Genomic DNA, 19,762 nt, shown 5'->3' with positions numbered 1-19,762 from the left:
CCTAGGGATGCTTCCAAGCTGTTGTCCAGCCTCTGTCTAAACTCCCCCCAGAACAAGATACTTCTCCACCTTACAAGGAAGCCCATCCTCCTGCTGACCCACCAGGGTTCTTAGGAAGCTCTTCCTTCACCTGAGCCGAGCTTCCACCTCTGAGGCTCTTCTTCCTTCAACCAAACAAAAGTCCTTTCTGGCCCCCCTTGATTCCTGCTCCTATCTGGATAGAAACAGGAGCCCAAGGGTCCTCAAACTCCAAGGCTTCAGCCACAGCCCATCAGAGGCCAGAAGTTGTTCACAAAACAAGAATATCTTCCCTGAACCCATAAGCACCCCACCCCAGCCCCGGTCCGCCTGGCCCCCAGCTTCTCTGTGCTTATACTTCCGGGACACTGCCACCTCCCTGGGAAATTCTGCACTGGAGCTTTGCGGGAAGTGAAGTGCGAAGAGGCATGGGATGAGGGAAGGGGAAGAAAGTCAGAAAGGCCAAGGCTCAAGGCCAGGCGCCTGCAAGCAGAGGGTCCCAGGTTGCCTCCTCTACTGCCAGGAACCCTCAGCTCCTGATCCTGGTGCTGGCTCCCAGCTCTGGTGGTCAGCAGGACTGGCCGAGACCCTCCCCAGCCTGGACCAGCCCACTCCTCTCCAACCCCCTGCCCTTTATGGGCAGCAGAGTTCAGGCCAACCCCAGGCTGGGTCTCTAGCACTGATCCCATTCAGGGCTCTCCCACCCACTGCTCCATCTCAATCCAGATCCTCCCTCGCTCCCTCCCACAGCCCTGTGCCAGAGGTGTCAAGCAGGGGGTGCCCCAGCTGTAGCAAGTGCTGAGGTCCAGGGAGAGCTGGAGTGGGGGAGACAGGAGTGGCCACAAGCTGGCAGGGGCAGGTGCATCTTGAGGCCAAGTCTGAGCTACCATGGTCTCCACTCACCATAAGCAGCTTCAGGGAGGGAAGAGGGGATGCTCCCCCAACACCTTCCCCCACTGGTGCCACATTGAAGAGGTGGCTGGGGCTTTCAGAAGAGATGCCCTTGTCTCCAAAGACCCTGGCACCCTAGTTTCCAGGTCCCCCTCATATTCTCACCCCACAACTGCCTGTCTGCCTGTCCTCTCCCTCCAGCTCCTCCCACCCAGCACCCATCCGGTCCCCTAACCCCATCCTCTCCCCTGCAGGGAGCCCAGCCTGGGAGCACAACAGGCTTCTCCAGGTCCCCCTCAGCACCCCCACCCAGTTTCCTCTTCTAGAACAGCAGCCAGCCTAAAACATCTGGGCAGGCAGTCCTGGCCCAGGTCCTGGATTGGGGGTTGGGGACAGACACTGAGGTCAGCTCCTTATGGATTCTCCAGCCTGGGAACGGGTGGCAGGCAGGGCATCAGAGTCAGCGGAGGAGAGGAGGGGTGGGGGAAGAGGGAGGAGCAGGGGGAAGGCAGCTGCCCCTGTCTGTTCATTAACCACCTGGATTAGCCATTTATGCCCAGAGGGGTGAGGAAGGAGTAAGGGCTAGTGGTTGGAGAGAGGAGAGGGGGCACTCCTGCCAGGCTGTACCCATGGGCAAGGGAGCAGGGCCCACACTGAGGAGTGGAAATGGGAAAAGTGCTTTGAACCCTACCCTTGCCAGGCCTGCCAGCCTCTCCCTGCAGCCAAGGTCAGACCTCAGGTTGCTAAGTGAGCCCCTAGGAGAAGAAAGGTGCCCTGAGAGCAGCTCAAGTGGTGGCAGGGAAAGAGATGAAGAAGAAAAAAATACAGCCCCGCAATGGGCCGGCAAGTAGCAGAAGAGACCCCCAGGCTTCCTCCTCCCTTGGTCCCTGTGTCCTCCCCACTCCCCCAGCTGGCCTCAGTCCCAAGCAGCCACTGATACCAGCAACTTCCCCAGCAAACGAAACTCCTTCTGACTGGTTGCTCTCTCACAGCAGGGACAGCCGCACCCTAGACATCCCTGCCAGAACCACAGGAACATCTGAAGACAGGGGACTGACAACATTGGCCTCTGAGTGGCTTGCCCAGCCCAGAGACATGGGACCAGGCAGGCTGACCTCATCTTCCCCTAATCTGATCTGTGGTCTTGACAGCATCAGTATCAACAACCCAGCAACCCTAGATGGCTCCATGTCCCCCTACACACAAATACACACACATGCACACTCACACACATGTACACCATCACACATGCACACTCACTCACCTTGCCTGCAGAGGGGCCACTAAGTGAGGTGGGTGTCTGGGCCAAAGGACTCCCAGGAAGGGGGTGGTGGCCAGTGGCGGAGGCAGCAGCTGTGGCTGGCAAGAAGCTGGTTTCCCAGAAGGCAGCGAGTGAGCCTGTGTCCAGGCAGCGAGCGGGGTGCAAGGAGCAGAGCTGGTCCCAGGGCCACTGCTGGGAGCAACTGAGCAGAGGGCTCTGCTAGTCGGGTTCCTTCCCAGGCCAGCCCAGGGGGCGGGCCAGCAGTGCACCGCCTCCTTCCCGGAGTCAGCCAGCAGTGGGCCCCCTCCGCCAGCCAAGGCCTCCTTTAACCCCTGCAGTGCTCTGCTGGCTGTGCTCTAGCCAGGTCTGGCCAGGCTGGGGCAGGGCACAGACACCTGGGGCAGGAGATCGCCAGGGAATGTGGCTGCCCCTCCTTTAGCCACAGGCCCAGCAGCCTCCATGGGGACAGGAGGGGCGGGGCCAGAAAGCTTGGGGGACAGGGGTGGAGAAGGGGGCAGGGAGGGGTCAAGGCTCCATGGAAAAGACACAGGTGCAGAGAAACGGCCTGCTGGGTGGGGAAGAATGTTTGCTGAGATGGTGATGGTGATCGTAATAATGATATAGCAACTGTCCGCTTTTCTACAGCATTCTGCTCTATGCTGTTTCCAACTCATTTTGTGACCGGAGGCCAGGAATCTAGCTTCTGAACCTGTTTTTTTCTTAGCTGTCAAATGTGAGATAGCAATCTCTTGCTGTTTTCTCTGGGCTGAGTTAGGACATTTGTGACTGTACATTCAAAAGTCATTTAAGCTGAGCTCCAGTTAATGAAACACATGCTTCAACTCTCTTTGAAATGGATCAAAAAATAAGATGGATTGATGGAAATATGATAAAGCAAATATATCAAAGTGTTCATTGTAGAGTCTAGGGAGTTTACGATATAATCATGTCAACTTTTCTACACGTGTGAAGCTTTCTATGATAGAAATAACGGGGGAAAGTGACGTGAAGAGTTTAGAGCACCACATGAGTGATAAAAGTGAAGAAGCAGATTGGATTGTTTAGAAAGGAAGGGGAAAAGTTATTTGCTACACACCTATTGGATGCTGGGCACTAAAGACTATTAATTCTCACTTAGTCTTCTAATCACACTGGTCATTATAGCTGAAGAACTTAACCTTGGAGCCCAGAGGTGACTTGTGGAAGTCCAAGCAGGACTGTGCAGAGGACCTCACACCTGAACCTGAATCCAAGCTCCGAACCACTCAGACATCCAGAGGTGAAAAGGCCCTTCCTTCTCTTCCCCATCTGGGCCAGTGGCCTGCATCTCCCAGCCTCAGTTTCCCCAGTGACACAATAAGTTTGCATCAAAAGGTCTTTAAGAACTTTTCCAGTCATAACACAGACTAATTGTATTAATTCAGCCAATCCTTCCCCAGGCTTCAGTTTTCCCCAGAAGTACAATGACAGGAGAGTCCCTAAAAAGGGACAAGATTTTGGAGCATGTGGGGCCAGAGCCACAGGGAGATGGCCAGCGCTTTGGAGGTCTGACTCACCCTCAATCAGAGACAATGAAACCCCTGGGGATGGAGGAGAGAAGGACACCTTCTCAGGACCTTATATGGGGAGGGCAGAGATAGAGGCATTGCTCCACTCACCCCCTGCCTCCAGAGCAAGATGACTTCATCCTGTCCTAGCTGGAAAGAAGGTCTGGGTTCTGAGTCCCAAATTCCAGCATCCAGAACCCACCAGCCTCAACAGCAGCCTCAATCTGTGAGAGTGCAGATGCTATCCACAGATGGCAAGGATGGTGAAAGCAGATGGACTATGGGACTAGTCATCCCTAGCTCTCCGCCCAGCCTCAAACCAAGTCTCACACTCACTGGCCCCAACTCCGGGGCAAAGGTAACTCCAATAACATTATCCTCCTTAACCCCAACCCACCACCACCACTGCAGACTGAGGGTCCCTCTGGGGCCCTGGGTCAGCTCTGCCCTGGTGAGGGAAGTTAGAGGAACCTGAGTCAGTTTCAGCTCTCTAGAGGTGGATGTGGGAGTGTGCTCTATAATTGCAACCCCTCCCACTAGCAGGTACCCAGAACAGCAGAACGCTCCGTCTTCCCCTTCTCTTCCTTCCAACCCACATCCATATTATCCCAATTGACATCAAAGGGTCCCAGTTCCCCACTGCCTGCTCCATCCAGTCCAAGCTCTGCAGTGCAACATCCCAGCCTGTCCAACCTTCCCTTCCTCCATTCCCCAACGTTGATGATCAGGCCTTTCTCACACACTATTTCTCTCTCCTCCCTATCAGCATTTAGGGCTCAATTCAGAAGCCATCCTCCCTGGATCCCTCCCCAGCCTCACCACTTGGTGGGCACTGTCCCCGCCTCTGAGCATCTGGGGCTTCTGTGGCTCACTTAACGCCCTGACATGCAGTGGGCTGGGTGCACTTCTGTGGCTCCCATTTTTAGAATGATGAAGGATTTGTTCATCCTTTCCCTTCCCCTTTCCTCTTTTGTTCCGTGCCCAGTACAAGGTTGGCACATAGTAAATTCTCACTAAGTGTGGAATGAATAAATGAATGATGAAGAGATAGATGGAGGGATAATCAGTTGATGATTGAATCAAAGGGCATTTTAAAATGCTGAATACGGCACTAGGCTGTACCAAGATAATCATATGAAGACTTTTATATTTGAAGCTGTATAATTGCAGGCAGAAACATGGACTTTGCTAGGACCCAGAAGCCATTCAACTGAAACAAGGACATCCCAGACACATCCCACCAAGGTCTGTGGCAGATTGGGGGGGGAGCTATAGGACCCCTCCTCCAGCCACTCTCAGGAGACTTGGGAAGTTACACTGTCCATCCCCTACTCCAGCATGACCCCTCTTTCCAGCCTGCCTGCTTCACCATCGGGCATAGAACTAGGAACCCAGCAAGTCCCTTGAAACCCTAAGAAGGGAAGTAAACAAGCTAGATGATTTCAAAGAAAAAGAGCGGGCTTCCTCCTTAATTCTAAGAGCTGTCCCATAGCACATCACCTACCCCCAGCTCTCCTCAGTGTCAATTCCACCATCTCTCTCTCCCTCTCCCTCTCTCTCTCTCTCTCTCTCTCTCTCTCACACACACACACACACACACTCACACACACACACATAGTGAGAACTGCTTTCTGAACAAGCCTACTCTGCTCCCTGGCTCCCTCCTCGCAGCTCTTCCTTCCAAGTCCCTGAGGACCAGGGTTCCCAGGGTTTCCACTCCCCATCCCCAGCCTCCTCCCCACCTCCTTAAGCCAACCCATGCCCCTCTCCTCATCCCTACCTCCCTCCCTCCCACCCCAATGCAGGATTGCACATCTGGTTCCAGTTGTGGTTGGTCCCTTCAGGGGTAGGCCTGGGGGTTTCTCATAAAACTGAATAATACCAGCCTTGGAGCCTGATGGAACTGGGGGGAGGGAGGGCAGGAGGCTGAAGGGGTTGGGGGAGGGAGAAAAGACGACAGCGAGAGGTGAGGAGAGGCAGAACTGAGAAAGGAGACGGCAGTGCCTGGCATCGGGCAGGCGCCCAGTGGATGCCTATGAGCTGCAGACAGAGGCTGCAGAAACAGATGGCAGGAGAGCCAGGAGCAGAGAGAGTGGGACAAAGAGGGGGTCAGAAACGGAGATCCAGAAGGAGGAAAGAGATGGAGCTGGGGGTGGCGGGACAGAGCCAGGAGCAACAGAGGGGCCATTGAGGAGAGGAGGGAGCAATGAATTGTGTGTGTCGGGGCCAGGTGCTGAGTTAGGCACTTCCACTGGAAGAGGAGGGATGGGACAGAAAAGGGACAAAGGACGCAGAGAAGCAGAGAAGAAAGGCGAGGAGAAAGTCAAGAGAAACATGGGGCAAGGTCCAAGCTTGCTGAATCCAGCTTTCCCTGGCCTCTCAGCCCCAGCCCCACCCAGGGCCCCTCAGTGGCTGGGACAGGGAGCAGAGGTCAACCCAGAGCTGCCTTTATTTGTTCCTTCATTTCACTTTAATCAACATTTAAGCTCCTGCCCTGCACCAAGCTTTCCCCATGTGCACTTCACACAGATGCCCATGAAAACATGGGCGTGGCTATGATTCTCATCTCAGTCTTAGAGATGGGCTCAGAGCAGTTAAACAAAAGCAAAAAGCGACTAATGAAAGAGATAGAATTTGAATCCAGCTCTTCCAACTCAAGGCCATGTCACCATATGACAAAACTAAGAATTCCAGGTCCCGGCATTACCTCTGGAGGGCACCACATCACCCGACTCCCACGCTCAGGGGCCAGACTCTTAGGTTCTCACAGCACTAGGAAAAGTTCCTTGGAGCTACTACGCTAAAAGCTGACAAGACTCCCAGCAGGGAGGAGTCCTTTCCCCAAATCTTCCTGTGATGGGTAGGAGGCGTCAGTCTCTAGAGTAGTTTCTGGAGCCACCTCCTCTAGCACCCTGGTCCTCACTCTCTTCTTCCCCCTCCATCACAGAGAAGGCAGGGACACATGCCCAAGTCCCAAGGGGAGAAGCCACGGGGGCAGAGCTCTGCTTCCTTCCCAAGATGCCCTGGGGCAGAGGCTATTCTGGGTCTCTTAATCCTGCTAGACCCAACGCACCCCGCAGGGAGCCAGGCCCTGGGGGCCACTCTAGGAATGCAAGGTCTGTGCATTGGAGCTGCTCCTTCCCCCTTCTGACCCACCCTGTCCCCTCCCTCCCACAGCTAGGGATGAGTTCAAGCTATCTCCCAGGGTGCTTTCATCTCAGGATCACCCCTAGTGAGCCCCCTCACTTCAGAGCTGACCCCAGAAGCCACGTTCAACGCTGATTCCCTGAAGCCCCCCACCCTTGCCCTTCCTTCCTGATCTCAGGTCTTCTTCTCTGTATCATCCTTAAAACTCAGACCAGAAGGAGGCAGAAGTAGGGGCTCCCTTGCTCACCACTGCATCCTCTAGGACATCTCATTGGCATGTATTTGCATCCTCTCTCAAAGAGCAGAAATGTGCACACCACCAGGCCCTTTGCTGCACACCACCTCCCCGCCACCTCCCCTCCCCTCTTACAGGGAGAAGTGCTGGGCTTTCCACATTCCAGCTTCCTACTCAGATTTGTACCATAGTCTCAGGGCAGAGGATGGAAAGGAAAGGGGAGTCAGGGGGAAACAGCCACCAACAGCTTATCCCCAAGGCACACACTGGCAGCCCCTCCCTCCTCTCACCCTGCCTGTTTCTAGCCAGAAGACGCACTTGGGTTCAGCACCAAGAGCCTCAGACTGGGATTCAGGGCCTCAGGTTCCAGCCCAACTCAGCCACCAATGCTCTTGGTGACCCGAGGAAAGTCTCAGTCGCCTCTTAGCTTCAATCTCCTCATCTGATGGCCTTAAGTTCCCTTGGAGATGCCCGGAAACATGTTTCTAGGTGAACTTTGCTCCTTGGCAGAAAGTACCACACCACAAACCCCTTGTCTCCCCTGAGAAGCACAGTTTTAAAGCAGGAAGGACCCCAAGGCTCTAGCTGCCTCCAGGGCAGGGTTTCCCTTGGGCCTATCCCTGCAAAGACCACTGGCATCAGCCTGGATTCCTTCAGGGAGCCCTCCCTGCCATAGCATCACACCCACCATCCCAAACCCATTGTTTTGAGGCTTCTAGGCTGGAGAATTGGGGAATCCCCAGACCTAGACTATCTGTATCTCAGGAAGGTGTTGGCAGGATCCCTGATGAAATTCCTGAAGACAAGAGAGAAAGCCGAGTAGATTCCTGGCCAGCAAGCAGAGGGGTGTTGATGAATAGATCAGTGTCAACTTCCTGACTTGCCAAAGGGCTCTGTCCTCTGCCCTGGCTTGTTCAACATACTTATCAGTAACTTAGGTTACAACGTAGAAGGGAGGCTTACCAAGCACACCAAGGAACCAAAAAAAAAGCACGAGGAAAAGCTAAGATGCTAAAGTGAACTGAAATGCTAAGCTGACTTTATAAATGAGCCAGGATTAGCAAGGGAACACTTTTCTTGGGGTAATGTCCACAACAAGGGTTCCAGTCATAAAAAACCTGAACTGATAATAGTTCTTACAACAAAAGGTCTAAAATTTATTGAAAACAGAAATTCAGTTTAGCTAACAGTAGGATATGCTTGCCGCGAAAAGGCACAGGCACTTTTGGTTGTATTAATAGAGGTATAGTGCCTAGATGAAAGGAGATAAGAATTCTACTTGACTCCACCAGATGCCATCAGAAATGTCAGGTTCTCTTCTGTACCAAATAAGCCAAAGAGCATCCAGAGGAGGACAGCAGTAGATACTCAATAAATATTTGTTGAAGATTGGGAAAAAATTTTTGCAGTTTACCCATCTGACAAAGGGCTGATATCCAGAATTTACAAAGAACTAAAACAGATTTACAAGAAAAAAACTAACAAGCCCATTCAAAAGTGGGCAAAGGAGATGAACAGACACTTTACAAAAGAAGACATACATGAGGCCAACAAACATATGAAAAAATGCTCATCATCACTGGTCATTAGAGAAATGCAAATCAAAACTACATTGAGATACCATCTCACGCCAGTTAGAATGGCGATCATTAAAAAATCTGGAGACAACAGATGTTGGAGAGGATGTGGAGAAATAGGAACACTTTTACACTGTTGGTGGGAGTGTAAATTAGTTCAACCATTATGGAAGACAGTGTGGCGATTCCTCAAGGACATAGAAATAGAAATTCCATTTGACCCAGCAATCCCATTACTGGGTATATATCCAAAGGATTACAAATCGTTCTACTATAAGGACACGTGCACACGAATGTTCATTGCAGCACTGTTAACAATAGCAAAGACCTGGAACCAACCCAAATGCCCATCGACGATAGACTGGCTAGGGAAAATGTGGCACATATACACCATGGAATATTATGCAGCCATCAAAAACGATGAGTTTGGGTCCTTTGTAGGGACATGGATGAACCTGGAAACCATCATTCTCAGCAAACTGACAGAAGAGCAGAAGATCAAACACCGCATGTTCTCACTCATAGGCGGGTGTTGAACAATGAGAACACATGGACACAGGGAGGGGAGCACTACACACTGGGGTCAGTTGGGGGGAAATAGGGGAGGGACGGTGGGGGGTGGGAAGCTGGGGAGAGATAGCAAGGGGAGAGATGCCAGATGTAGGTGATGGGGAGGAAGGCAGCAAATCACACTGCCACGTGTGTTCCTATGCAACAATTTTGCATGTTCTTCACATGTACCCCAAAACCTAAAATGCAATAAAATAAATAAATGGGAAAATATATATATATATTTGTTGAATAAAAACCACAAGGAAAGGTTAAAGAAACTGAGCCCTATTTTTATTTCGGATAATAAAGAATACAGCAAGCATCATCTTGAAAAAATTGTCTTGGGACCATTCCAAATGCCACTTCCACGAGCACCTCCACTGTCTCTCTGCCCCTTCATCTGTGAAGTCCTTGAAGCCTAGGGCCATTTCCCATTCATCTCTGAACAGCCAAGAGGCAGAAACTGCCAGGAGCAGCTGCTAGGAATAGGAGACCATCCTGACAAGGCCAGGCCTGTGGGCAACGGTCAGTGGGAAGTGTGCTGGCCACACCCCAAGAGCTGACCTTGCTGCTGGGCTGGGAGAGGTGAGGAGGCCGGGCTGGTGGTGGAACACTTGCTGTCCCAGGCAGACCTGGGTGCTGACCAGCCGGCTTCCCACTCCAGAGGCCTCCCGTCTTGTCACCATCCAGTAGCCCTGTGGGGACCAACCCCCGCCAGGCACCTACGCCCAAAGCCCAGAGCTGTCCACTGGCCCAGGTCCAAGTCTGGTTCCTCTCTCTCCTCTTCTCTTCCTTCTTCTGTTCCGCTCCCTCCTCTGTTGTCCTCTGCACAGCCCTCTTCCTCCTCTGTGCTCTTCTGGGCAGCACCCTCCTTCCCCTCGCTTGCTTTAGTTTACCCCTCGGCTCGTCATTCCTTCTCCCTAAGCCCATCCTCCAGTGCTCTGCTCATGGCCATTCTCTCTGTCCCAGGCTCCAAGGGAAAAAATCTCCCCGCCCTCCTCCACTCTCTAGAGGATTTTTTGTTTTTTGGTTTTAGTGGATTTTTTGTGACGGAGTTTCGCTCTTGTTGCCCAGGCTGGAGTGCAATGGCGCGATCTAGGCTCACCACAACCTCTGCCTCCCAGGTTCAAGCGATTCTCCTGCCTCAGCCTACTGAGTAGCTGGGACTACAGGTATGTGCCACCACACCTGGCTAATTTTGTATTTTTAGTAAAGATGGTGTTTCTCCATGTTGGTCAGACTGGTCTCGAACTCCCAAACTCAGGTGATCCTAATGACATAGCACTTTCAGGGTTGGAGAGAGTTGGAGACTTCCTTCCTGAGGACTTTGGATCCACCTGTATAGAAGATGATCATCACTTTGCCTCACCTTGAAATGGGGTGCTATTCCTCCCTGGGGATAGAGAATCACAGAAACCTGGCCCCCATCCTACCACGAGTGGAGAAGAGAGCTTAGGCTTTGGAAGTGCACTGGCCATATCTGAAGCTGTGTAACCTCAAGCAAGTTATTAAACTGCTCTGAGCACTGAGTGCAAGATCTGGCACAGAGCAGCTCTCCATAAATGCTAGCTCCCCCGACATCCTCCTCCTTCAAAGAAGTCATCATCACCCCCACCCCAGAGTCACAATTCATCTCTCCCTCATGTATCTCCCACGATTCATCTCTCCCTCCTGTATCTCCCACGATTCATCTCTCCCGTGCCTATCTCTCACGATTGATCTCTCCCTCATGTATCTCCCATGATTCAGCTCTCCCTCATGTATCTCCCACGATTCCTCTCTCCTTCCTGTATCTCCCACAATTCATCTCTCCCTTGCCTGTCTCCCACAATTCATCTCTCCTTCCTGTATCTCCCACGATTCATCTCTCCCTCCTGTATCTCCCATGATTCATCTCTCCCTCGAGTATCTCCCTACTTAACAATGCTCAGATTTAGTGAGTGTTTCCCAATTGACACACTGTTCTCAGAGCTTTGTGGGGATTAACTCATTCTAATCCTGCCAACACCCCATTGGGTATTGACCTTTATGAACCCCCTTTTACAGAAGAGGAAACTGAAGTTCAGAGACATCAGCTATGATTGCTATTCCTCTTCCAACTATAGCAGCTGCAAGTCGGCAGGGCCTCGGGGCTCAACCACATTCCACACAATGCAGGGCTCTCCTTGACCTGACAGGGGCTCCCCGCCTCTGCCTGCACACCCAGGCCCTTGGTGCTCACTCCCTATCCTCAAGGCGGCCCCCACCACTAGGGGAAACCTGCTTCCTGGGACCCTTGGTTTTGCTTCAGGGAACAAATTTCCCCAAAGCTCTATTCAACACACACACTCTCTCACACACACACGCAGTCACATAGTCACTCAAAGTCTCCCAGAGTGGTGGCTTCACAGGCTGGACGTCCCCAGATTTTTCAGTTTCTGGACTCTTCCACATGCCAGGTGCTCAGTGGTTCCTTCCCTGGTTCTGATCCTTTTCCAGTTGGCCCCGCCCCATCTGTCACTCACCCCTTCATTCCACAAGTACTTTCTGAGTGCCCGCTGTGGCCCAGGCCCTGTCTGGCCATGTGGGCAGAACATGAACACAGCCAGATGGGCCCCCGCCCTCAAGGAGCACTGGATCTAGGAGAGGGAGCACTGAACAAACAAACACAAACACACAACTCGAATCGCGCTGAGTCATCCGAAGGGAAAAAACAGGCGTCCAGAGGGAAAGACGTTTCAATCCCAACAGCTGAAGGGCACTTAACATGTGCCAAGCCCTGGTACAGCCCCGGTGCCTGCATTCACTCATTTCCTCCACTCCCCACACCTGGGAGGAGATGTTCTTCCAACCCCACTTTGTACAGTTGAGAGGGCTCAGACATGAGAGGTGAAGCCACCTGTCCAAAGTCAATGATAACAAGACAGCAAATAAGCTGGGTGATAGGACTTGATCCCCAAGTTTGTACTCTTAAAACGCTATGTCATATTATCTCTAAGAGGCTCAGAGAGGGTTCATTAAGGCCCGGTTCCCAAACCGGTGACTCTCCCACACCACACACACACACACACACACACACACACACACACACACACACGCCAGCAGCAGCCTGACCAGAGCAGAAGGCAGCGGGCCCACCCTGGTGGGGACCTGGACACAACACTGTGCTTTTCTCCACATACTCAAATGCAGCACTGGCTTCACCAAGATGGTAGTCCCCAACCTCCAGACTCTCAGCTTGTTCTCCTACTCAGGTGGCTTGGACACTTGATCTTTACCCTGGTAGGCTTCAAGGTGGCTGGAGTGACTGGCTAAAACAACGTGAATGGGGCTGATGGCTACCCCTTCCCAGCAGGGCTCGCTTGAGAAGTGGTTTCTGGTCTCATGGATGTGAACAGGGTTGGGGCAAGAAAGGCCCCAAAGTCAGGGAAACAATCACTCCACCCTCTCCCCAAGGCCACCCAATCAAGGCTCACAAAATGTCACAGATTTAGAGCTGATCAGCCCAATCCTCTCCTCATAATGACATAGAAACGAGGCCCAAGGATAACAAGTAGGGAGTCCCAAAGTTACCATAGGGAGGAAGTCAATGAAGTCAACCCTAGACAGGGCTCCAGCTCCCAGCCCAGTGCTCAGGCCTCTGCATCACGCTGGTCCCCAGGAGAGGAGGTGCTGGCGTGGCCCATCTGGGGATGGAAGCAGGAGCCTCACACCAGTTCCTAATATCCAGGAGGAGGGAAAGAACAGCTAGGGCTCCTGGGGTGGTGAGGGATCTGCAGGGCCCAGATGAAGGATGCTCCAGCTCCAGGAGCAGCACAGTCCTGCCCTCCACTAGATGATCCGAGCAGAGGCTAGGGTGGGAGATGTAGGAGAGTGAAGGGCAGCAGCTAGAGCCTCGCCCTCTGGGTGCTCCTCACCAGGGACCCCATGGGTGACTGTTTTCTTGGAACACTGTGTTCAGGCTCTGAGCCTTGGCTCAGGCAATCTACACTGGCAAATCTCCAGCTGCCTGTTTAATAATGTACAGCCAATCGGCCATTAACTGCAAATGTAAAAAAAAAAAAGAGAGAGAAAAGGTTGGTGGTTATTTTTGTTGTTGTTGGGTTTTGGGTTTTTTCTTCCAAGTACTTGGTGATGGTTGTGGAAAACAAGTCTCTGGCCAGCATCCAGGCCAATCACTGCCTGCCCTGGCTGGGGGACCCTGGCAGGTTCCACTTGCCTTTGCCCACTCCCACCCACCCCACCCCACTGAGCTCAAGCGACAAAGAGCCGACTCCCACCTCCACAATCCTGGTGTCTCCCTGGGTCAGCTACCCCAGGGGAGCCACAGGATGGCCTAGGAGGACTGAGGGAGAGGACGTGGGATGTGCTGGCAGGCAGAGCGAGCCCAGCTCTAAAGGGGCCAGTGCTTCCCAGGAATTCCACTCCCGTCTGGCCTGTGTCAGGAGCAGAAGGCGGAGCTGCCCTGGCCCAAGCAGGTGTGAGGAGCTGAGTGAGGCTGAGGTAGCCAGCTGATCCCCTTGGGTCCCTCTCTTGGGTTTCAGCTATTTTCCATGTGGGATTCAAGACTTGAAATCAGATCAGGAAGCTCAAATGCAGAAGACTCAGGAGAGAATTTAGGGCCAGAAGGGGAGACACTGGTCCTGTAAGAAGATTCAAACAGAACCATCCCGGGCCGTCTGTAGAAGCTGGCCTGGGTAATAAGCCTCTCCTTGCCTCTCCAGCCTGGCAAGGTGCTGCCTCCCCAAACATCTAAGCACAGCAAGTCAGTGCCACACGTGGAAAGAGACAGGAGCCAGGGACTGGGCTCCCATGGCTCTACGCTGGCTCCCTGGTGACCCTGGCCAGTCTCTTGCCTTCTCTGGGTCTCCATCTTGTTGTGATGCTGCAAGCAAATAAGCTGCGGCCCCCCATCCCACATGGTAACGTCAGCCAGTAAGAGACGACCAAGGCAAGATACGGCGCAGCCAGCATGGACCCTGGTCCTGATGATGACGGTGATGGCGATGATGCCGATGATGATGACGTGCTATCATCTATGGAGCTCATAGGGTGCTCCAGGTATTCCATCTGGTTTATTCCTCCTGGTAACTAAGCAGGTACTGTGATTATCACCAAGATAAACATAGGAAACTGAGCTTTGGAGAGGTTGTCACTCATCCTAATGTCACAGACTAGGTAGTGATCAAGGCAGCAGCTGAACTCAGGCCATCTGACCTCAGGGCTCTTTACCACTCTGCCTTAGAGAGTCCAGTCAAGGAGAGTGCCACAGACCCCACACCATCAAGAGCTGCAACCGCCCCTCCTGCCCTGTGTGCACATCTGTGCTGCTGTCCTCTCCTTCCACCATCCAGCCTCCCAGCCTCCCCTCAGGCCTTTGCTTCTCTTGTGTTCCCTAGACCCCCTGTGGGCTCCCTGTACAAATGCTGCACACACACTCTTGTGAGTAAAGGACCCAAAGATCCACACTGGCAGACACTTGTCCCCACACAGGCACATTCCCACACATACACATGCATATGATTGTACTCAGGCACCCAAAAGATCCACGCACACACTTCCGTGCACGTACACGTGTGCACACAGGCACACTCTTGAGCTCCATCCAAGAGTGGTTGGGTGCAGGCACGCATGGGCTGTCTGGGCAGGCAGAGCTGGACAGGTGACCACCATTGTCCCCAGGGGGTTACTCCAAAGGCAAGAGGCCGCTGGCTAATAACACTGCCCCACATTCCTGGCCCAAGATAATCGGCTCCAAGCATCCCCAGCACATTCCAATCTCGGTGTCTCACCCCTGTGGGTTCCATATCTGCAGTGCCAACTGGGAGGAACAGCAGAAGGTGGCATCACCAACACAGGTGCCCTGGTCAGGAGCCTGCTGCTCTCCCTTCTACCTGGCTTCCCCCTCTCCAGGGGCCCCAGGCCCATGTGGGCCTCAGTTTCCCCTCAGAGACATCCACACAGGGAAGGAGAGGGGAGGTCTGTATTCATCCTGAGAAGGGGCCCAACCACAAGCCTTTCACCCCCACAGTGCCCATCCACCACCAGTGCCTCCAGGCTGGGCCAACACATACCCACTGTACTGCCTCGGGAACTGGGTACTTAGTACCTGGGCAGAGCCTACAGAGCAGGAGGTTACAGAGCCCCTCCTAAGAAATGGGAGGCGGTCAACACCTTATCTCACCATGACTGTGGCCATTTGACAGGGGAGACTGGAGTTCACTGAGACAGCACCCAGAATGTGAACCCACATCTTCCAAATCCTAAGCCAGGGGTCTGTCCATGGCCTCAGACAATCCTCCTTCCTGGCCAACTTTTGGATTTGAATGTTTTCAATGACACTGGGTAGATCAGGGACAATGCCCCTCTCAGGGAAAAACCTCACGTTCATTACAGACTCAGAGATAGCGGACTCTCGGCACACACAAACAGGCAATGCTCCCACAAAGTGTCAGGCATCCGTGGGTTGTTCTGGGGCCTCTGCAGCTGCCTTGAGGTGGGAGGGGTGTCCTTGGAACAAGGGATGGGAGACGTGAGTCCCCCCGCCAAGTCCCAGAGTCACAGAAAGCTCTGGAGGAAATCAGAGAAAGGGGCTCCCCCATCCAGGGGTCAAGAGGGTGGGGTCTTTGAATTTTGTTTTTGTTTGTTTGGCTTGGTAGAAATGGGGTCTTGCTACATTGCCCCGGCTAGTCTCAAACTCCTGGGCTAAAGGGATCCTCCCACTGCAGCCTCCTAAAGTGCTGGGACTACAGGTATGAGCCCAGGAACCCGGCCACTCTGAATTTTGGGCTGCGGATCAGGATGAAGGGCTGGGACTTGGGAAACAAGGAAAGTTCTTGGAGGGAACATGAACAATACAGAGTCCTGAGGGGCACAGCACAAGGGGGAGTAACAGGGACTTGGAAGAGTCAGACAGGAAAGAGAAAGAACAAAGAAATAAAGACAGGGAGGGGAATCTGAAACAGCCGAAGGAGCAGGGCTGCAGGGAAAGGACGGAGACGCAGGTGCTGGAAAGTCCTGTGGGTCCCTGGTGGTCCCAAGGAACAGCCCCCACTTCAGTCTCTTTCTCCCCCTGTAATCTGACAGATGTCCTAGGGCTACAGTCCTAAAGCCTGTGGACACACACACACACACACACACACACACACCTCACACACACACTCAACTCACACACATGCACCCCTAGATCTCAAGTGTCCCTCTGGGCAACTCAGTCAATGAGGTCTAGAGCTGTCCAGGGCACCTCTCCAATGAGAACACTGCAGCCCAGAAAAGGGCTGTGGCTTCCCCAGAGGTGCCTTGAATCCCGGAGAGATCCTTGGGAAGAGGACCTATCTGTCCCTGTGGCCTCAGTTTCCCAGAAGGCAACAAGACCAGCCAGTTGAACTGAGGCATGAGGCCTCCTAAGGAAAGGAAGGAGAAGGAAGCAGCTCAGGGACTCTGGGGTGTGACTTTCCCAGCCCCAAGGAGACAGGATCAGGGAGGGTCAGAGCAGTGACCCAAGCCTGAGAAGCAGCTCAGAAAGGACAGGACCTTGGCTGGCAATGAAAGCTTAGGCTGGTGCGTGAGGAGCAGGACCATGGTGTGGACGCAGCTGAAAGAGGGGGTATGTTCCCACAAGGCTACCCGCTGGGCGGCCTGCCCCCACCCCGGTAGGGCAGCTATGCTTCCCAGAGCCCAGTGGCCCCATGGTGGCCAGCCCCTTCTGAGCCAGCCAGGCAGCCTTACATGGACATCTCAGGGACATGGTATTTATGAGATGAGGCATCCAGCGAAGCAGCCGAGGGAGCTCCCCTCCCTGCCCAGCTTCACCCCAAGGTGCCAAGCTCCTCCCACTGTCTCTCTGCACACACACACACACCCAGCCCCTTCCAGAGCCCCCTCTCCTTCCTGGGGACAGGGCAGTGGAACTGGTAGGCTGAGGCTGTACATGAGGGAGCCAGACACTGGACTCCTGATTTCACAGGAGTGATTTCACTAGGGGTCCAGTGAACAGCCACTGTTGGCATAATTACCACTGTCATTCTCCATCCCAAGGGGGAGGGGTAGGAGGGGGTAGAAACCATGAAATAGGACCCATCAGAAACAGTCAGCATGTATCACCAGTTGGTCGGTAAAGATGGAGACAATGATATATGTCAATACATGATTACTATGGAAATAGACAGAGGCCTGACAGAGCACGGTTTCTATGTTCTTCTGCCTGTTTCAAAGAAACCAACCCAAATAAGACATTTTTGAGATAATTGGAGAAAATCGAACACAGATGGGGTAGTAGCTGACCATAAGAAATTATTATTAATGATGTTAACTGTGATAATGGTATTATGGCAATGTTAAAATAAAAAGTCCTTATCTACCAAAGATGCATACTGAAGCATTTAAAGTAAAATGATATCATGTTTGGGGTTTGCTTGAAAACTACTCCAGCAGAAAAAAAGGAAAAAAAATGTAGGGAGAAGAGGGAGAACAGATGAAACAGAAACAGCAAAAAGTGGATGGTTGTTGAATCATGGGGTAGGTACAAAGGAGTTCACCACACCATTCTTGATCCTTCTGCCTAGGTTTTCATCTCCCATAATAAAGAATTCTCCACCCCCCACCTCACAAACACACACACACACACACACACACACACACACACAGAGGGAGGAGTTCATCTGATTTCATGCTTCCTAAAGTGTGAGATTCAAGATGATTTTAGTTGGAAACATGGCTCAACAATTTTAATATTTACGTATTTCAAGAAAAATTAAAAATGTATCATAGATCAAGCCCATACCTTCTATCACTTAGAATAGATAAATTGGGTTTTTAATGAAATGAGCAGTCATGCAGGATGGTGACAACTGAGACGGTCAAATGGGAAAGGAGAAAATGTCTGTTGCCGTTTGGAAACAGCAGGCTCACCCAAGCTGCCCCTCGTGGGAAGCTGACTGCAGACCCACACGGCAGTCACGCAGCCTCTTCCCAAACCATCTTCTGCATCCTGAGCATGCAGGTTCATGGCTACACTGGAGACATCGGTCACAGAGGAAGACCACGCTGGTGGTGGGTCAGTGGATGGTGGGGATGGAGGGTGACGATGGTAAATTATGACGACAGTGGCTGTTCACCAAGGGTGGCTCTGGACTAGTTCTTTACTTCCATTTTCTCCAATCCTCACATAGCCCTCATGGGTAGACCTAACCATGCCCATTTTACAGATGAGTAAAGTGTGACTGAGAAAGGATAAGCGACCTCAAGGCCCCAAGACCAGTGGGTGGCAGAGCCAGATGTTGAACCTGCATTTCCTTGATGCCCAAACCTGCACTTGTTGAACATCCCAGGCAGGCAAGCAGGTAAGCAGACAGTCCAGTGGGAGCCTGAGACCCAGCGGAGAGTGGGTTAGGGTTAGGGTGGGTTAGGGTAGTGCCCTGAAGAAAGCTTCCTACTTGCCCAGGTTTCTAACTCTATACCTCTGGGAAACTGAGGATGGGAGAAGGAGAAACTCAAACCTTCTAAAAGGTTGTCTGTCAGCACCCTGGAGATCCCCAGCCAGCTTTCCTAGCAGCCCCGGCCCCAGGCCCCTGAGCAAATCTTGCCTCCCTTTCTTGCCTCTTCTCTCAGGACCAGGGTCCTGTGTCGTGGGATGAGACAGGCTGAAAGGAACCTAGTGCTGCACTGTGGGGGGGAGGGGGCTGTTGGGACATCAGCAGCCCAGGGGTCCTGGTTTCACCCATTCCTTAGCTGTGTGATGTAAAGAATGCAGCTTCACCTCTCTGAGCCTCAGTTTCCCCTCATCCCCGCCTTACTCCCTCTGTTCCTGCTAAAACTGGAATGGTAATAATAACACTTCCCTGGGCCTCAGTTTCCCTCTTCCCCACCTTACTGTCTCTGTTCCTGCTAAAACTGCAATAGTAGTAATAGCAACTTTCTCATGGGCTGTTTAGAGAATGTATTGACACAGCTCACATAAAGGGCTTAGCATGGAAGCTGATGCCTTAGCATGGAACCTTGGCATGGAACCTGGTGCCTTGGCATGGAACCTTAGCATGGAACCTGGTGCCTTAGCATGGAATCTTGGCATGGAACCTGGTGCCCTGGCATGGAACCTTTGCATGGAACCTGGTGCCTTGCCATGGAACATTAGCATGGAACCTGGTACCTTAGCATGGAACCTGGTGCCTTAGCATGGAACCTGGTGCCTTAGCATGGAACGTTAGCATGGAACCTGGTACCTTAGCACGGAACGTTAGCATGGAACCTGGTACCTTGGCATGGAACCTTAGCATAAAACCTGGTGCCTTAGCATGGAATCTGATATCTTGGCATAGAATCTTAGCATAAAACCTGGTGCCTGAGCATGGAATCTTAGCATGGAACCTGGTACCTTAGCATGGAACCTTGGCATGGAACGTGGTACCTTGGCATGGCACCTTTGCATATAACCTGGTGCCTTGGCATGGAACCTTAGCATGGAACCCGGTACCTTAGCATGGAACGTTAGCATGGAACCTGGTACCTTGGCATGGAACCTTAGCATAAAACCTGGTGCCTTAGCATGGAATCTTAG

At 52.5% G+C, this 19,762-nt stretch overlaps 1 protein-coding gene across 14 annotated transcripts in view; it reads right to left on the bottom strand.

Annotated features, from left to right (window-relative positions):
• The window catches only part of TNS1 (tensin 1), a 204,574-nt gene that overhangs the window by 140,561 nt on the left and 44,251 nt on the right, over positions 1-19,762 (bottom strand). For 3 of the 14 annotated variants that reach the window (XM_032278278.1, XM_032278281.1, XM_032278282.1), the window contains exon 1: positions 2,174-2,425. The exons of 10 other annotated variants lie outside the window; for them this stretch is intronic. The gene's annotated coding sequence lies outside the window, so the exon portion shown is untranslated. Of the gene's footprint in view, positions 1-2,173; positions 2,426-19,762 lie in introns of those variants that run through there. One more of the 14 variants, XM_032278283.1, reaches the window with a different exon arrangement.

The sequence above is a fragment of the Sapajus apella genome, unplaced genomic scaffold (genome assembly GCF_009761245.1).
Source record: "Sapajus apella isolate SASKATOON/1434 unplaced genomic scaffold, GSC_monkey_1.0 scaffold10, whole genome shotgun sequence".
Lineage (NCBI taxonomy): Eukaryota > Metazoa > Chordata > Mammalia > Primates > Cebidae > Sapajus > Sapajus apella.
This window is presented reverse-complemented; position numbering and strand designations above follow the sequence as displayed.